Source organism: Lissotriton helveticus, chromosome 2_2 (genome assembly GCF_964261635.1).
Source record: "Lissotriton helveticus chromosome 2_2, aLisHel1.1, whole genome shotgun sequence".
Taxonomy (NCBI): domain Eukaryota; kingdom Metazoa; phylum Chordata; class Amphibia; order Caudata; family Salamandridae; genus Lissotriton; species Lissotriton helveticus.
Genome location: NC_136060.1, coordinates 26780712 through 26795552, shown reverse-complemented (window position 1 = coordinate 26795552; position 14841 = coordinate 26780712). Strand labels below are relative to the sequence as shown.

Sequence of the window (14841 nt, the reverse complement as noted above, 5' to 3'; positions counted from 1 at the left end):
ACCCGGTCGGGAGCCGCAAGCGTGTGAGGCCTGCGGAGGCATGCAGGAGGAGTCCAGGAGTGCTACAGTCTCTCTCCCGCTGCATCGCGTTAGACCCGCTGAGTCCAGGAGCGGGCTGGACCTGCCCAGCAGTACAGGGGCCGCCCTCGGGAGTTCAGGACTGTTCTCTGTGGTTGGGGACTAGTGGTGCCCGCGCTAATCGCATCGATTGGCCTGGTATTATTCCTGCATTACGAACTGCCTTATTATTTGCATTAGGGATTGTATTTTTCCTGCATTACGAACTGCCTGATTATGTGCATTGAGGATTTAATTATTCTCCCATTACGAACTGCCTTATTACTTGCATTAAGGAGTGCATTATACTTGCATTATGAACTGCCTGATTATGTGCATTGAGGATTGAATTATTCTCGCATTACGAACTGCCTTATTACGTGCATTGAGGATTGAATTATTCTCGCATCACGAACTGCCTTATTACCTACATTAGGGAGTGCGTTATACTTGCATTACTAACTGCCTGATTACGTGCATTGAGTCACTGGGAGTGTGGTTGCAAATACTTCACACATTGCCTTGAAGATAAGCCTGGCTGCTCGTGCCAAGCTACCAGAGGGTGAGCAGGGGTTATCAAAGAGGGTGTCTCTCCTTTCCCTGGCTAGAAGCAAATGTCCCTATTTGGACTTAGGTAACTGCTTCAGTCAACTAGAGACCCCCAGCTCTAACAGTGTCCAAAGCAGAATTGGCTAAAAACTTAATTTAAAAAAAATGCAGAAACATGCAAATAGATTCTAGCTTTTCTCTATGTAAGGGGTGCGGAAAATAAACATGTTCTCTGTGCTTGTCATTTTAAACTATTAAAATAAATCAGAAGAAAGAAAAGCAACTTTCAGTTTTAGTTACTTAGCAGCTGCTTAAAGTATGCTCTGTGACCTGACCTGCCTTTCACCTTTCACCTCGGCTGCTGGCTTTGGCAGCAGTCATTGTGCCATCAGAACTCGACCATAATAAATCATAATAGCCTTTTCTTTGTAACGTGTGATTGTGTGCGTCACATTTCGACGATTGATTCAAAGTAAGTGAGCCAAGACTGCTATTTCAAGAGTGCATAAGTTGTTGAGCGGCAGTATAAGCAGTCATCCTAAGGAGTACAAAGGCCAAAAATGTGCGTGGGTTTGCTGAGCATAAGGTGCTGCAAGAGCGATGTAGCCAAACTAGTAGAAAAGGGTGCTAAAATGAATAAAGGTAACACGCCACCGTAATATGAAAATGCATGATGTTGTCAGGATATACATAAGTAGAAGAATATGAGCAACAATGCATTGGCATCTTCTCTCATTCTACAACTTCCACACAAACCATACCTCCTCATGCTTCCTCACACTGTGCATCCTCCGCAGACTCTTCAAATGGATCCCTATCAATACCAGAAAGACCGTCACGCAGGCCCTCGTCACCAGCTGCCTTGACTATGGCAACACTCTCTATGCTGGAATTTGCACCAAACTCAAGAAGAGACTCCAGACCATACAGAACACCGCAGCCAGACTTATCCAGGACCTCCCCAAGCTGACTCACATTACCACTCACCTCAGAGACATCCACTGGCTTCCCATCCAGAAGAGATGCCAGTTCAAGATCCTCTCGCATGCATACAAGGCTCTACACATCTTAGGAGCTCCCTACATCAACCAAGAATTACATTTCCACCTGTCTGCAAGACACCTGCACTCTGCTTCACTCGCCCTCGCACACACCCCCAGCATCCATTGCAGCTGAAACGGAGGACGCTCCTTCTCCTATATCACATCCAAGACCTGAAACGACCCGCCACTCTATCTCTGAACAGCACCCTCCCTGGCAGACTTCAGAAAGCGACTCAAGACCTGGCTCTTCGACAGAGATGCAGCACCCTCTGCGCCCGGATAACCCTAGGTGTGACAGTGCAGCGTTATACAAATACTGCTTGGTTGATTCATCATGTTTGTAAACATGCTCGCTCTTTCAAATAAATACACACCAAGGTTTTAAGTGGTTTGTGGGAAAGGTGATGGTGTGACCATGTATTATATGGAATAAAGTACCCCCTGGCATACATGAGAAAAATACTGCAAGTCACTTTGGAGTTCCATAACTTTATAAAGGAACTTGGGCTTTGGCCTCGTTCCTCTATATGCGTATGGAGCCCCTCCGTGACTTGCAATAGCCTTATAATGTATGGCAGGAGCTACTTTATCCCTTGTATACATTACCCTAAAGACTCTGTTGCAATACGTGCATAGATTCATGGGGTCGCTCTGCAGATTCCACTCTCTGAACAGTGTTTCTGGCTTTGGAGATATCCATTTTCCTTATTCAGCCTGGCTATTATGGTCATCTTTTCCATACCACTGCTCCTTTCCAAATCAACTTGCCCATCAGGTTATTGCACCATATCACTATAAGAATCCACTATTACTGTATGCAGCGTGTGTGCCCTCGTGCACCAGGCACATTAGTGCGGTCACATGTGTTCCAGCCCAACAATGAATGGCTCTATGGGTTATTAAGGTTGCCCGGAGGGATCTTAGCTTTCAAAAGCTTTCAAATACACCACGAGATGCAAACTCATGAATTCAGTGTTAATTGATGGTTGGCAAGAGACAGCTGCTAAGTACCTCTCCAAGTGTGATGTACCTTCCTGAGGCCTTTTTATCCCTCACTTAAAATAAAAATATCCCTCTTAACAGGAAGATCGTATTTAAATACTGCGTTTCCATGACCTACATCTTTCCATACACACTTGTTCTCCAAAACACTATCATAAAATTATTTCAGGGGCACTGAAAGACAACATATACAAACTCATAACATGGTACATTGTGTTGCATTATGATAAAATGCTAACCGTTTATATTTCTTATTATTGTAATAATTGCAGAACGTTCTGGCCGCTTTTGCTTTCGAATTCTCCCTAGAAATTAAGCCAAAGGTTAAGAATATTTTACAATATGCCAGAAGAAAACCACTGTAAAAGCAAATACATTGCAAAAGCTGGCAGAGATGTCTGTTTCATTGCAAGCTATACGGAAACAGGAAAATAACCCATAATATCCTACAAGCACTTAGTGAATATTCAAGTCTCTCGTGGGAATAAGGAATATGGTCTAGGTATGGAAATAGGTAGGTAACTAACCATTGGTGATAGCGTCTAAGAGGCATTTTACAAAAATGGTGGGACGACGAACAGGATATGACATCAGATACCTTTGGAGATATGATTGGGTGTAACTAATGTGCATGTTTCCTGTAGGTCAGGTTTGGAACCTATATGGCCCAGTAGGTTCCTCACGAAGGCATGAATACTGGCAATTCACATTGAATTGTGGCTTCAAAACTTTTTTCTTTTGGGTGGTCTTGGTATTTTCTTTTGTCTGTTTCACAATGGTAGGTAAGAGACGTTGGGACTGGATGTTTGAGGCAAGATAACATATCATGTGGGGTAACAATGATTTGAGTTTTTAGTTTCTTGTCTTTGGCAGGAAATTATATTATTTTGGTTTGAAGGATTAATCTTTCAGGGTGTTTTTTTGTTGAAGGGGCTGTTATATTGGTGATTAATATTGGTATATAAACATTTGCAATAAATGTGGAGCATTACATACATAGCCAGAAGGTGATATTGTGTGAATGCTTAGAAGGACGAGTAAGATATGATTTAAATGCAGGGATTTTTCTTGTATATGCCATCTAGAACCTTGATGTGATTGCCTGTAAACGGAGTCGTTGAATTGTACATTATATGAACGCTGTGTGACATGGTTTGTGGTGCATCGTTCAAGCTATATTGGAAAGATCATAGTTTGAGTCATAAAATCGTGGTGTGAAAGGAGGATCGAATTGTTATCAAAACAATATTTTTTGGTCGCTACAGAATACTTATTTCTAAATCTGTGATTGCTTTTTTGCAATTGCTTGCCTGTGTTTTTTTGTATTTTCATTTTTGATCTGCACAGAGGGAATATTTTAAAGCAAGTAAAATACATCCTGCCATTCCAATTAGGTCTTTGCTGCTGTAGTGGTAGCGTGAAATATTATTTGTACAGTGAAGAATTGATATAAGGTGATTATTCAAAATAAGACTAAAAAGATTTATATGAACGTAAAGTTGGAGCCAAAAAAAGACATGTTTGGTGAGCCCCAGAAATGCATTTAGTCTTGTATATGTGTCTTTTAACTAAGACCTGCTTTTGTTGTGTTCCTCTTGATCTTTTTCTATTTTGTTGTTTCTCTATATTTGTTATGATTTGAGGTGTAATCAAAAAATGTTTTATTTGTCATGTTTGTGTGAAACTTCAAAAACCTGAAGAAGTGATAGTATACCACGAAACATGTTTGCTCTGCCTGTGATCTTACTCTTTATTGCTTAAGACCTCAGATTGTGATTGGTACCAGAAAGAATAACAAGAACAAATGGGCTAAAAAAACTATATAAGCTTGTGAAGCCAATGATTATGGATTCAAGTATTAGATGGGTTTCTGATATATTTTGCAAGAAAATTATTTTTACGAGATGCTTTTAAGTATATGATGTTGAGAAAGAAAAATATTTTGTATGAAAATAAGATTATATTCAAATAATTTGTCAGGACCAGCCCCACCTATGGTATGCAGTGAATTGTCAGCCAGTTGGACTTCTGGTTTCGAGTCAGAGGGCTATAGTTCTATCATATCACGTTGTTCTTATGTTTTTAAATAATGTGCATATCAAGCTGCTTTTATGAAGAACCTAGATTAAATTCAAATATAAATAGGAAAACGTCAAGCAAACATAATATGTGTAATTTCAACAGCACTCAGCGCAATTCCACATCAATATAAGTGGATAGTGTATCAGAAATTTAGTATCTATTTCACACAAAAAAAAGGTTTCAGGGACATTATTGTTAGGAAATAGAATTTAAAAAAACATGAATATTCACTGAAAACAACAAAGGTTGCAGGGATGTTACAGGTAGCCCTGATTTCACTCATACAAACCCAGTGACATTCAGTAGTTAAAGTTACTCGAGCTAACTATAACGTACGTCCCCACAATGCATTGCTTATGACTGCACATATTACATCACATATGACATGGTAAGTGACCTCACTGATGACATCCTAAATAACATCACTGATGACATCATCCAATGAGTGTGTTTTGTAAATGTTTCTGAGTTATAAAGATATATACTAAATGGCTGCTTACTTAACCCCTTGCATGCGGGGGTAATTCCCCCCGCTGTGCTGGGGGGCGGGGGGGCGCACAGCGCCCCCATGCTCATGACGAGCCATGAGGCACAGTGCTCAGGTGCTCATGACGAGCTGAGCTCATCACGGCTGCACCCGTTTTCGTGGAACGTTCAGCACAGCAGGGGAATTATCCCCGCGTGTGAGCATTACACGGGCCATGACGAACACAGCTCGTCATGAGCACCTGAGCACTGTGCCTCATGACGAGCTGAGCTCGTCATGAGCACAGAACGGGTTAAATAGTATTCTTTTTGTACTACTAAGGAGTAACACTGTTTCTAACATCTGTTATCTAAGGGGCTGTTAAACTGTCTAAATCTGTGTGTGAGTGGTAGTCTGAGTGGCTGTACGGGTGTGTGAGTGGCTGTATAGATGATTAAGTGGGTGTGTGAGTTACTGTATGGGTGAGTGAGTGCCTGTGTCAATGGTTACATTGGTGAGTGAGTGTGTGTGTGAGAGTTGCTGTGAGTGACTGAGTGGCTATATGAATGGGTGAGAAGCTGTATGGTTGAGTAGGTGGGTGTGTGAGTGGCTGTATGGGTGAGTGAGTGAGTGGGTATGTCAGCGATTGTATGGGTCAGTGTGTGGCTGTGTGCGTGGCTGTATGGGTGAGTGAGTGGTTGGGTGTGTGTCTGTATGGGCAGGTGAGTGTTTGTGTGAATGGGTGCAAGGGTGAGTAAGTGAGTGCCAGCATGAATGGCTCCATAGATGCGTGATTGGGTGTGTAAGTGGGTGCATGGGCGAGTGAGTTTCTGCTTGAGTGAATATATGGGTAAGTTAGTATGTGCGCGAGTAGCTATATTGTACAGTCAATTCATGTATAAGTGGTTGTATAGGTGAGTGAGTGTGCATGTTAGTGGCAGTATTGGAATGTTAGTGTTTATGTGAGTGAGTGGTCTTTTGAGTGGGTGCATAAGTGGTTGTACATGTGAGTGAGTGTCTCCGTTGAGAGGCTGTATGGGTGAGTGAGTGGGGGTGTGAGTGGCTGTATGGATAAATAAGTGGGTGTGTGAGTAGCTGTATGGGTGAGTGAGTGTGCGGTGAGTGGCTGTGTGAGTAACTGTTTAGGTGAGTGAGTGGGTGTGTGTAAGTGGTTGTATGGGTCTGTGAATGGGTATGTAAGTGGTTGTGTGGATGTGTGAGTGTATGAGAGGTCGCATGGTGGTGCAAGTGGGTGTGAGTAGTTCTGTCATCCATCAGTGATGTCATTTGAGATGCCATCAGTGATGTCACTGAGCATGTAATGACTAATGTAACATGTGAGGTCATAAGCAGTGCATAGTGGGGGCGATAGTCATAGTTAGCCCAAGCAACTATAAGTGCTGAATTTCGCTGGTTTTGTACAAGTGAAATCTGAGCCGAACTATAACATCCCTGTAACCTTTGGTTTTTTTTCAATTAATTGCTACAGTTTTTTTAATTATATTTCCTAACTATAACATCCCTGCAACCTATGTTTTTTCAGAGAATTTGTAAGTTTTTTTAATTCTATTTCCTAACTATAACCTACGACCTTTAAGAGTAGGTATGTGAGTGGTTGTATAGGTCAATTAGTGTGTGTATGTGCGTGGCTGTATTGCAATGTGAGTGGGCGTGAGAGTAGTTGTATGGGTCTGTAAGTGGGTGTGTGAGTGGTTTTGCGGGTGTGTGAGTGGTGAATTGATTGGTAAGAGGATGTTACTGGCTGTGTGGATCTGTGAGTGGATGTGAGAGTTTCAGAATGGGTGTGTGAGTGGGGGTGTAAGGGTCTGAGCGGGTGTGTCAGTAGCTAAGTGAGTAACTGCACCAGAACGGAACCTTACCTCCCTCTTTATCCTTCAAAAGAACACCATTTTCAACAAAATGTCTACCTAACTGGAGTACTTTCTTCTGGTTAATTACTAAGAACTACCTCACTGGTTAAATGTACAGTGCGCATTGTACATTATATCTGCGTAATGGACAAATGAGCAAATGTCTCCAGTGACCTTGTGTGCGTTTCGGCAATGTAATAGTTACTTGTGCATCTTTATCGATAAATCTTTGATAATATGAATTTTCCAATAGAGAAGACACAAGACTAAATATCCACCAAACAAGGATACTTTCTCTTATCTATATGAAGTATGTGCATCTTTATTTGGTTAACATGTCTTCATATACCACAGCATCAAGAATTTGTGTCATCAGCACCCCATTGTTTTTCACCTGCCATCTTGTGAGCCCACCCATCTCCTCTCTCATCAACCCACCTGCCCCCCTTGCTTGAGTACCTTTCTCAGGTCACTTGCAGACCTTCACTATCGTGTGGACAGCGGGGATTATGGAGAGTGCATGAGGAAGGTTTCAAGATCTCAACAGGGTATGGGACATGGGGTGAACTTGGTCTGCACCATTTCTTATCCCACCTCTTTCGGAACATCCTACCAGGGGAAGGAATGGAGTCAATAAACTGAGGTGACCCACTGATGAGCTGGCAGATGTGGCATCTCTGTATGGCAAAGTACACACACAAAAAGGGGTGGAGAGACTAGGGTACGCGTGTGACAACACGAAACAGAGAAAATACATCTGTTTTGAAAAACTGCCCTCACTCACACACCAAAGTGTCTGACATGCTTCTTCATCAGGTCTGCTTACAATACGCCCTGGTGTAGCTACACTCAGGGCGGAGCATAAGGGAGGGGGTAAAAAATAAAAAAGTACAGGATCACAAGACACAACACGTAAAGAAATATAACAAACACAGTGATAAAGTGATAAATATCACCCTGTGACTAGGAATGGTGATACGACAAAAGTGTAGTTAATGGGAAAATGCTCTAAAACTGGTTTGGGGATACCGATCAAACCTTTATTCATAGGTTCCACAACCAGGATTAAAAGAATGTTAGGATGGGTTGTGTTTAGAGGAGAAATTTAGGTTCTCAAAACACCCCTTCTGATACTGCTTGTGCCAACATGTTTCTACCGACTTACTGTGCCTCAAAAGGTCACCCCGGCCTTCTTCAGGACGTCTGTCGTTCCCAGTCCTGGACTTGGCCAAGCCGCAATTCGGTCAATGTGCCAAGTTAAAATAGTCTCTAGTGATCATAACTCGATCGTCACGTGTAGTGGAGAGTCCCAAACAACACGGGATGCATATACTGAAAGGAAGCACAGTAATATATATGCTTACTCTAATGTGCCAAACCAGGGAAAACCTCTCCTAGGCATCCAAATCTGTTGTATCTAACCTATACCCTAACTAGGGTAACCTGGAGCGGTTATTATCTCCCACAACACCTAGGTAGTAATCTCATTTGCCACCCTTTAGTTTTATTATAGAGAAACCATTAAAATGTATGCTGCTGCATATAAATGATCAATACATCTTCCTGTAAGTACACCCTCCTCAAGTCTATCACATTGGAGGAAAGGTGTACACCCACATTGAATCAATATGATAAATCTGCCGCGTACTCACCGAGTTTATCAATACTCGAAACTCGAAATGGCGTCCGGCAGGGAGGTCTCCCAAGAACACTACCTGTGTCACAGAATCAGGAACAGTTAACGTACGCCATGTCTCCCTGACAGTGACGCTAAGGGAATTATATCCCAACAAGAGATTGTTCATTGCGATGCCGGAAATAACAAATACCCGCTCTCCAGTGACCGAGACACCAGAGTGACGGGAATCAGCAACCCCAAGGCCCCACATAGATCCCTACCAAGCAACTCCTTACTGTTCTGAGGGAACAACCTCTCAACACTTCCTGATCCCGGGTCACCGCACAGTCTGTAGCGGCTCCGAGGATCAAGAATTTTATGCCGCCATTGCCGTCAGCCGGTGTTCCGGCCGCCCCACGTGACTCGCGTCAAAGACGTGATCATGTACCAACATCATCACATGTGGCGTGCTGGCATGCTGGGAAAGGTAGTCCCATGATGCCCGTCGAGACGAGGGTTATTCACCCGCAATGCGCCATCAGTTGTGCCTGCTCACGGAGTCTTACTCACTTGTACCGATAAAGTAATATTTGCACTTTTGTACATATATGACCCCACAGTGACCGCCACATCCACCAGTAGTGGTGCCTCTCCACATGAGAAATTCCATATTATGCGAGTTAGATCCTGTTCAGACTAAGTGACCCTTCACATGGGTTGATTTAACCCATCTGTAGATGGCGGCTGCCATCCAGTTAGTAAGTTATCGTGTATCTCACAATTCACATAGTTGGGATTCCAGCTATGAAATTGTGTAGATCAATATCAGCTCATCATATTATAAGATCTTGTGATTTAAGTCTAGTGTCCTCTTTATAAGCTCAGACACAGGTGTCAGTTATACGTCTTCTCTGGAATATAGAAGCTAGTGATACAGGTTGTCACGGAGACACCTTACATTCAATCAGCACGTCCCCCCCTCCTCTCTCTCCCTATTTTTTTTAACCAATTCTCGACATGTTTGAGTAAGTTTACGTAAATATCCAGTAACCATGTGCACCTGCTGATAGTTGCTATATACGGCTCAATCAACATCTATTTGGAAGTGGTAACGCTTGGATTGCACCAGCTGGACTGGGAGATTACTCATCTACCCACATACACACTGACCTTTGTATACCAGTCCATCATGGCGGCCACGTTTGTCTAAAATGGGGATATGTACTAAAGAAAGACGTACTGATAAGCATGGTACGTGCGTACGTCATTGCGCTCTCGCGAGTCTACGCAGTCAGAATCACGGGTAAAGGATATTTAAATGCCGAAATATACGAGTTGGGTTGCTTCCCCCCACTGCGCGATGGCGATTCGAAAAACACTACCTCGCTGGAGCCTAAGTAAGTAATACGCTAAGTGAAGGCTTTCTGCTAGTTTAAGACTTGATAGGCGTACCTTCACCCGGGATTTAAAAAGGGCAGCGGAAGAGATATAGCTATTTTCATTAATCGGGGCTAGGCACGACTGACCCCTTTACCATAATGCATATATCTCTATTGTCTCGACATGTACAGAGACATGCATTTACTAGTCCTGTCTCTCCGCCATTCAGTATAGGAATCTGGCATACCGAGGAGCATCAAGCATAGGATTACAGTCAACCGAAGAGTATCAAGCACTATCTACATGGAAATATAGCTTTATGGTCACCCCTTGAAATTCGACTCCAGAAACAATTAAGGTACTTTATTTTTTTGAAATGTTCTAGTTGAGTACCACGGTCACTGTATTAGAATAGTACAGCATGAGGAGAGCTAATTTCGGGATACTTCTCGGCTTTATCATTTATAACAGAACAATACAGAAAATAGACTTCACGCATCAACCCTCTCGCCCAAGGAGTGCTATGGGAAGCACAAATAGGAGATACAACTTTATCGCTACCAATTGACACCCGAACATACAATCTATTCAGGTACTTTTATGGCATCCTCCTTTCCTTCTGGCAACGTTAAGTACTTATAGTGTTACATCTATTAGTAAGATACTTTTAGGTGAGTCCTCATCTATGCATGTTTCCTCTCTGTTCACATTAGAATACAACAGGTATACAGCCACGTGTTGGAACATATTCGATATAAATTTAACCACCGTTCGCGAAACCTTAAGGCACCTAAAGTATCACATCGGGTATGTGTAATTAGATGAGGTACCGTATTTTTTGGAACATGAGATAAGATGGTGTATTAGTACTATAACACTTTTCCCTCCTTTTATTTAACACGATAGGAGAGGTCCAAGACACTATATTTTAGCCTATAGAGGGAAACACACCTCCCATAACAGGACGCCACGTAGAAGACATTACGTATTCTAGATGTAAGTAGGAAAGATCTTTAATTCTACATCTCAAACCTGTTGGAACTCATGAGAAGTGTGTGAAGATACAGCCCTACTTGAGATAATAACGATAGAGGATGGTTATTGACCCGACCATGTAGTCAATTCCGGTTTGCCTACATTTTTTCACACATAGGTGACGAAAAATAAGATATTGGTTTGATAGGGAGGCTATTTAATGGAGACTATTACCTTTTTATGGTGATGTAGAATGTATGACTACACCCTGTAAACAAAGTATATTCTCCAACAGTGGTAGAATATCGGGCAAGGCTACTGGATAAATCACAATCAAAATGGTGACTACCTTTTGAGATTTTTGCTTATAAGTTTTTAATGTTAGAAGTAATATGTATAGTACAATATGTTATTAGGAATGTCAATATGAGTAAGGAAGGAGGTTTTGTATTGTTTTAGTATGATGTTGCGCACCCCACTTTCTATTTATCTCTCTGTGTCCCAAATGTATCAAAGATTCTATTTCGTGTTATACGTTGTCACTTTAGAAGAATTGACACATATTTCTTGTTCCATAGTTTTTCACTGGTAATACAGAATTCCTGAGGAAGGCAATGGCCGAACCGCGTTGAGATGAATGGTTCTGTACATAACTACCAGGGATAATTGGACATTAATGATTGTACCGTAACAGATATTATCATCAATTGCTGTGATTAACCAACACATTGTAATCAGTTATAGTGATTAATTGTCTCCTAATGAATTATGGGTGTATAATGAAATCAATGTATAATATGGACTAGAAAAATTGAGTATGACCAATAGAAGCAAGAAAGTGTCTTATATGTATTATATGTATTAACTTGTGTATCAAATATATATATTTTTTGATTAAAAAAATGATTAAAAAATAGAAGAATTGAAATAAACAGCACATGTATCTATAGTTTTGCTCTATTTATTTGTTTTCTATAGTGTTCGACGTATATATGCTTTCATGTATCAATGCACGAAACCTGGTGTTTTTTGGTTCTTTTTTCTAAACTCATTAACATGGAAATACACTTTTTTTACCCCCACCCTTCTTCTCAGCCCTTGCTTTATGGATCACCCAGAACCTTTCCATGTGCAGCAAGAATCACCTGCAAATTTCTTTTGGAACATGTTGTGAAGATTCGTAAACTGGCACCAAAGATATAGGCAAGTCATAAAATGCCTTTCCTTTTGAAACATGGTCCTAACTATAATTACCATATATATAACAAAGTGAAAGAACAGGCAGATATTTCTAGTTAAGTCTTAGAATAGCAAGCAATGTAAAATATATACAGTTTGATGGAAAGCACATCATTAGGCTGACAGTGACCAAATCTACTCTAAAGTGACTGATGATATCTATGCTGAAAATCTCCCTCTTACAATTTCTACACTGAAGTATTTGTTGCACAGGCACTCACAGCACCTGTTAACCTACTAAGGCAGAGTACTCTAAGTTAGTAAATCAATGCCCTTAAATGTGAAAGAAAGCCATTCTCAGTTAGACTATGGAGGCTAGCAGTAAACGTTCTTGAACTGCAGCCAGTTGGCAGGAACTTGGTTGAATGGCGGTGTAGTCTTGTTAATAAAGTTAAAGTCCAGCCAAAAACCTTTGCAGCATACCAAGACAGATGGTGCGGTAGCATAGAACAAAACACTGCACTTTGCCAAGATTCTTTAATATACAAAATGAGAACAAATGCTACCTGAAATGAATAGGGAAAAGACTTAGGGTGAGAATGCATCTGCTGATCCGTGTCATTTCATTAGTGTGGACCCAGTGCTTAATATGTACAAAAAATAATTGCCAGGGCTCTCGTCAGGAGGCCACTGCAGCGTGCATCACACATCGCCACTGCCATGCTGCCGTTGATAGTAACAACACAACTACTAACCATCACACTCCTACAAGCGTGACATTTCAGACTATTTCAGGCCCCCCAAAGAATGGCTTGGGTGGCAGGTAACAGACATTTTTAATGTATATTGAATGAATAATTAACTGTTAATGTGATCATCTCTAAATTAGCCAGACAGCGCCTCCTTGTGGGAGGCTGTCACAAGCCCCGGTGTAGGGAATTAAATGCTGGTGCCGAGCAACGGAAACAACTGGCTCAAATTAAGCTATGTGTTCACAAATGGATAGCGTTTCTGATGGGGTGGCAACACAATGTAGAAGCTACACAGGGCTCCTCTGATAAATATGCATAAGTGGGTCTCTTTTCTGAATAGCACAAAATCATTATTCTGGATGTTTCCCTATACAATGAGGCAATGACTTGGATAGACGCATGTCGGTGACTGAAAGACAGCTAGTACGGAGGTCTGTCAGGGACTGAAGGAAGCTCAGGTTGGGGTAGAGCTGTTGGTTGGCTTGCAAACCAGAGGGGATCAGACTAGTCCTCACAAATTAATTCACAAAACACTTCGGCCATTTGTGAATGCAGGGGGTAGGTAAACAACACCCATTTCCATGCAGATGCTGAGAAAATGCAAAATTTTGCTTAACATCTGTTCAACCAACAATCTGACCATCCTCAAGAAACTAAAAAAAAGACGGTGGTATGCAGTCCTTCGAGACAGATTAGACCACAGAAGGCTGGGTCGGAGGAAACCATAAGTGTGGAGGCTAGCAAGTAGGATGTAAATTGATACTTGTATAGCGCACTACTCACCCGCAAGGGTCTCAAGGCGCTTGTACGAATACCGCTGTGGAACCCATCCTGGCTTTCCCTGTGAGGTGTCCACTCCTGGGCACCCCCAAGGTGGAGGCCAGGCATCCTTAGCGTTGTGGGGGCCGTTGTGGAGATTAAGCAAGCTATTGCCCAGAGTTGCAGAGTGGAACTCCATGATTGGAATAGGCACCGAGGCGAGAATTGTCAGGTCCGTGGAATTTTGAGCCCAAGACCCGCCGAGGCGGGGAATTGAACCCTGGTCCCGGGCTTGACCTCTGCATCAGGGTCTGCCGCTCTAACCATTGAGCCACACTTCTCCACAGGATCAGGTCCTTTCCTTCTCAACTGCTAGATGGAAGGGCATGCAGTCTTCTCTGGATTAGGGAAAGCTGTCAGACTTGCTCCTCTTCCATGTGCAGGATCAGGAGTGGTTGGGTGACTGGCATAGGAGGTCATGAGGCTGTGGCAGGTCAGGAGGGGTCAGAAAGGAGGTCTTCCTCGGTGGTGTGTACACTCTCCTTCCTCATCTTAAGTAAACAGCGTCAGCTGTGCCAGGAAGGGGTACCATGTGGCTGGAGTTGCAGTGCTGCAGCCCAACTCGAGCTCAGTCGAGCCTGGGGCCACAGACAGCAGGTGGGGTTTTTATCTTCTTTTCACTTATAAAGTGTCTTGCACATTGCAGACTATGCAATACTAGAGAAAAATATGGACACTTGGGCTGTATGTGAACTGGAGTGATGGTGTTTGACTCCAGCTCCCTTTTATTGGCAGACTCACCTGACCAATGACGACAGTTTGGATTGGATGTGTTGGTAAAGTTTATGGGAACGCTCCCACGAGGAGGAGGCTGCACATTGACGTGCCTTGCGGGATACTACTAAAGGTTGAAGTAGGTAGTATCTGTGGGAAACAACGTGCCCGTACTACTTTTTTTAATATAACAGTTACCCTACTTTTGTTAAAATACAACCATAACAGAACAGATAGTTTTGACAGTTGAGATTCCTCGGCTGAGATGGAAAGAGAGGGGGTCTCCTGTGCTGTAGAGGGAGGGGCCGAGTATTAAAGAAGGAGCAGGACTATA

The 14841-nt window shown here is 42.4% G+C and overlaps 1 protein-coding gene and 1 long non-coding RNA gene across 3 annotated transcripts in view; one reads left to right on the top strand and one right to left on the bottom strand.

The window, feature by feature from the left end:
• Positions 1–14841, bottom strand: part of STOX2 (storkhead box 2) — a 599364-nt gene that overhangs the window by 405638 nt on the left and 178885 nt on the right. The gene's annotated exons all lie outside the window — the stretch shown is intronic.
• LOC144821718 (uncharacterized) overlaps positions 1–14841 on the top strand; it is a 74243-nt gene that overhangs the window by 7976 nt on the left and 51426 nt on the right. The window contains exon 2 of the long non-coding RNA XR_013608402.1: positions 12139–12246. This is a non-coding gene — a long non-coding RNA (uncharacterized LOC144821718). The remainder of the gene's footprint in view (positions 1–12138; positions 12247–14841) is intronic.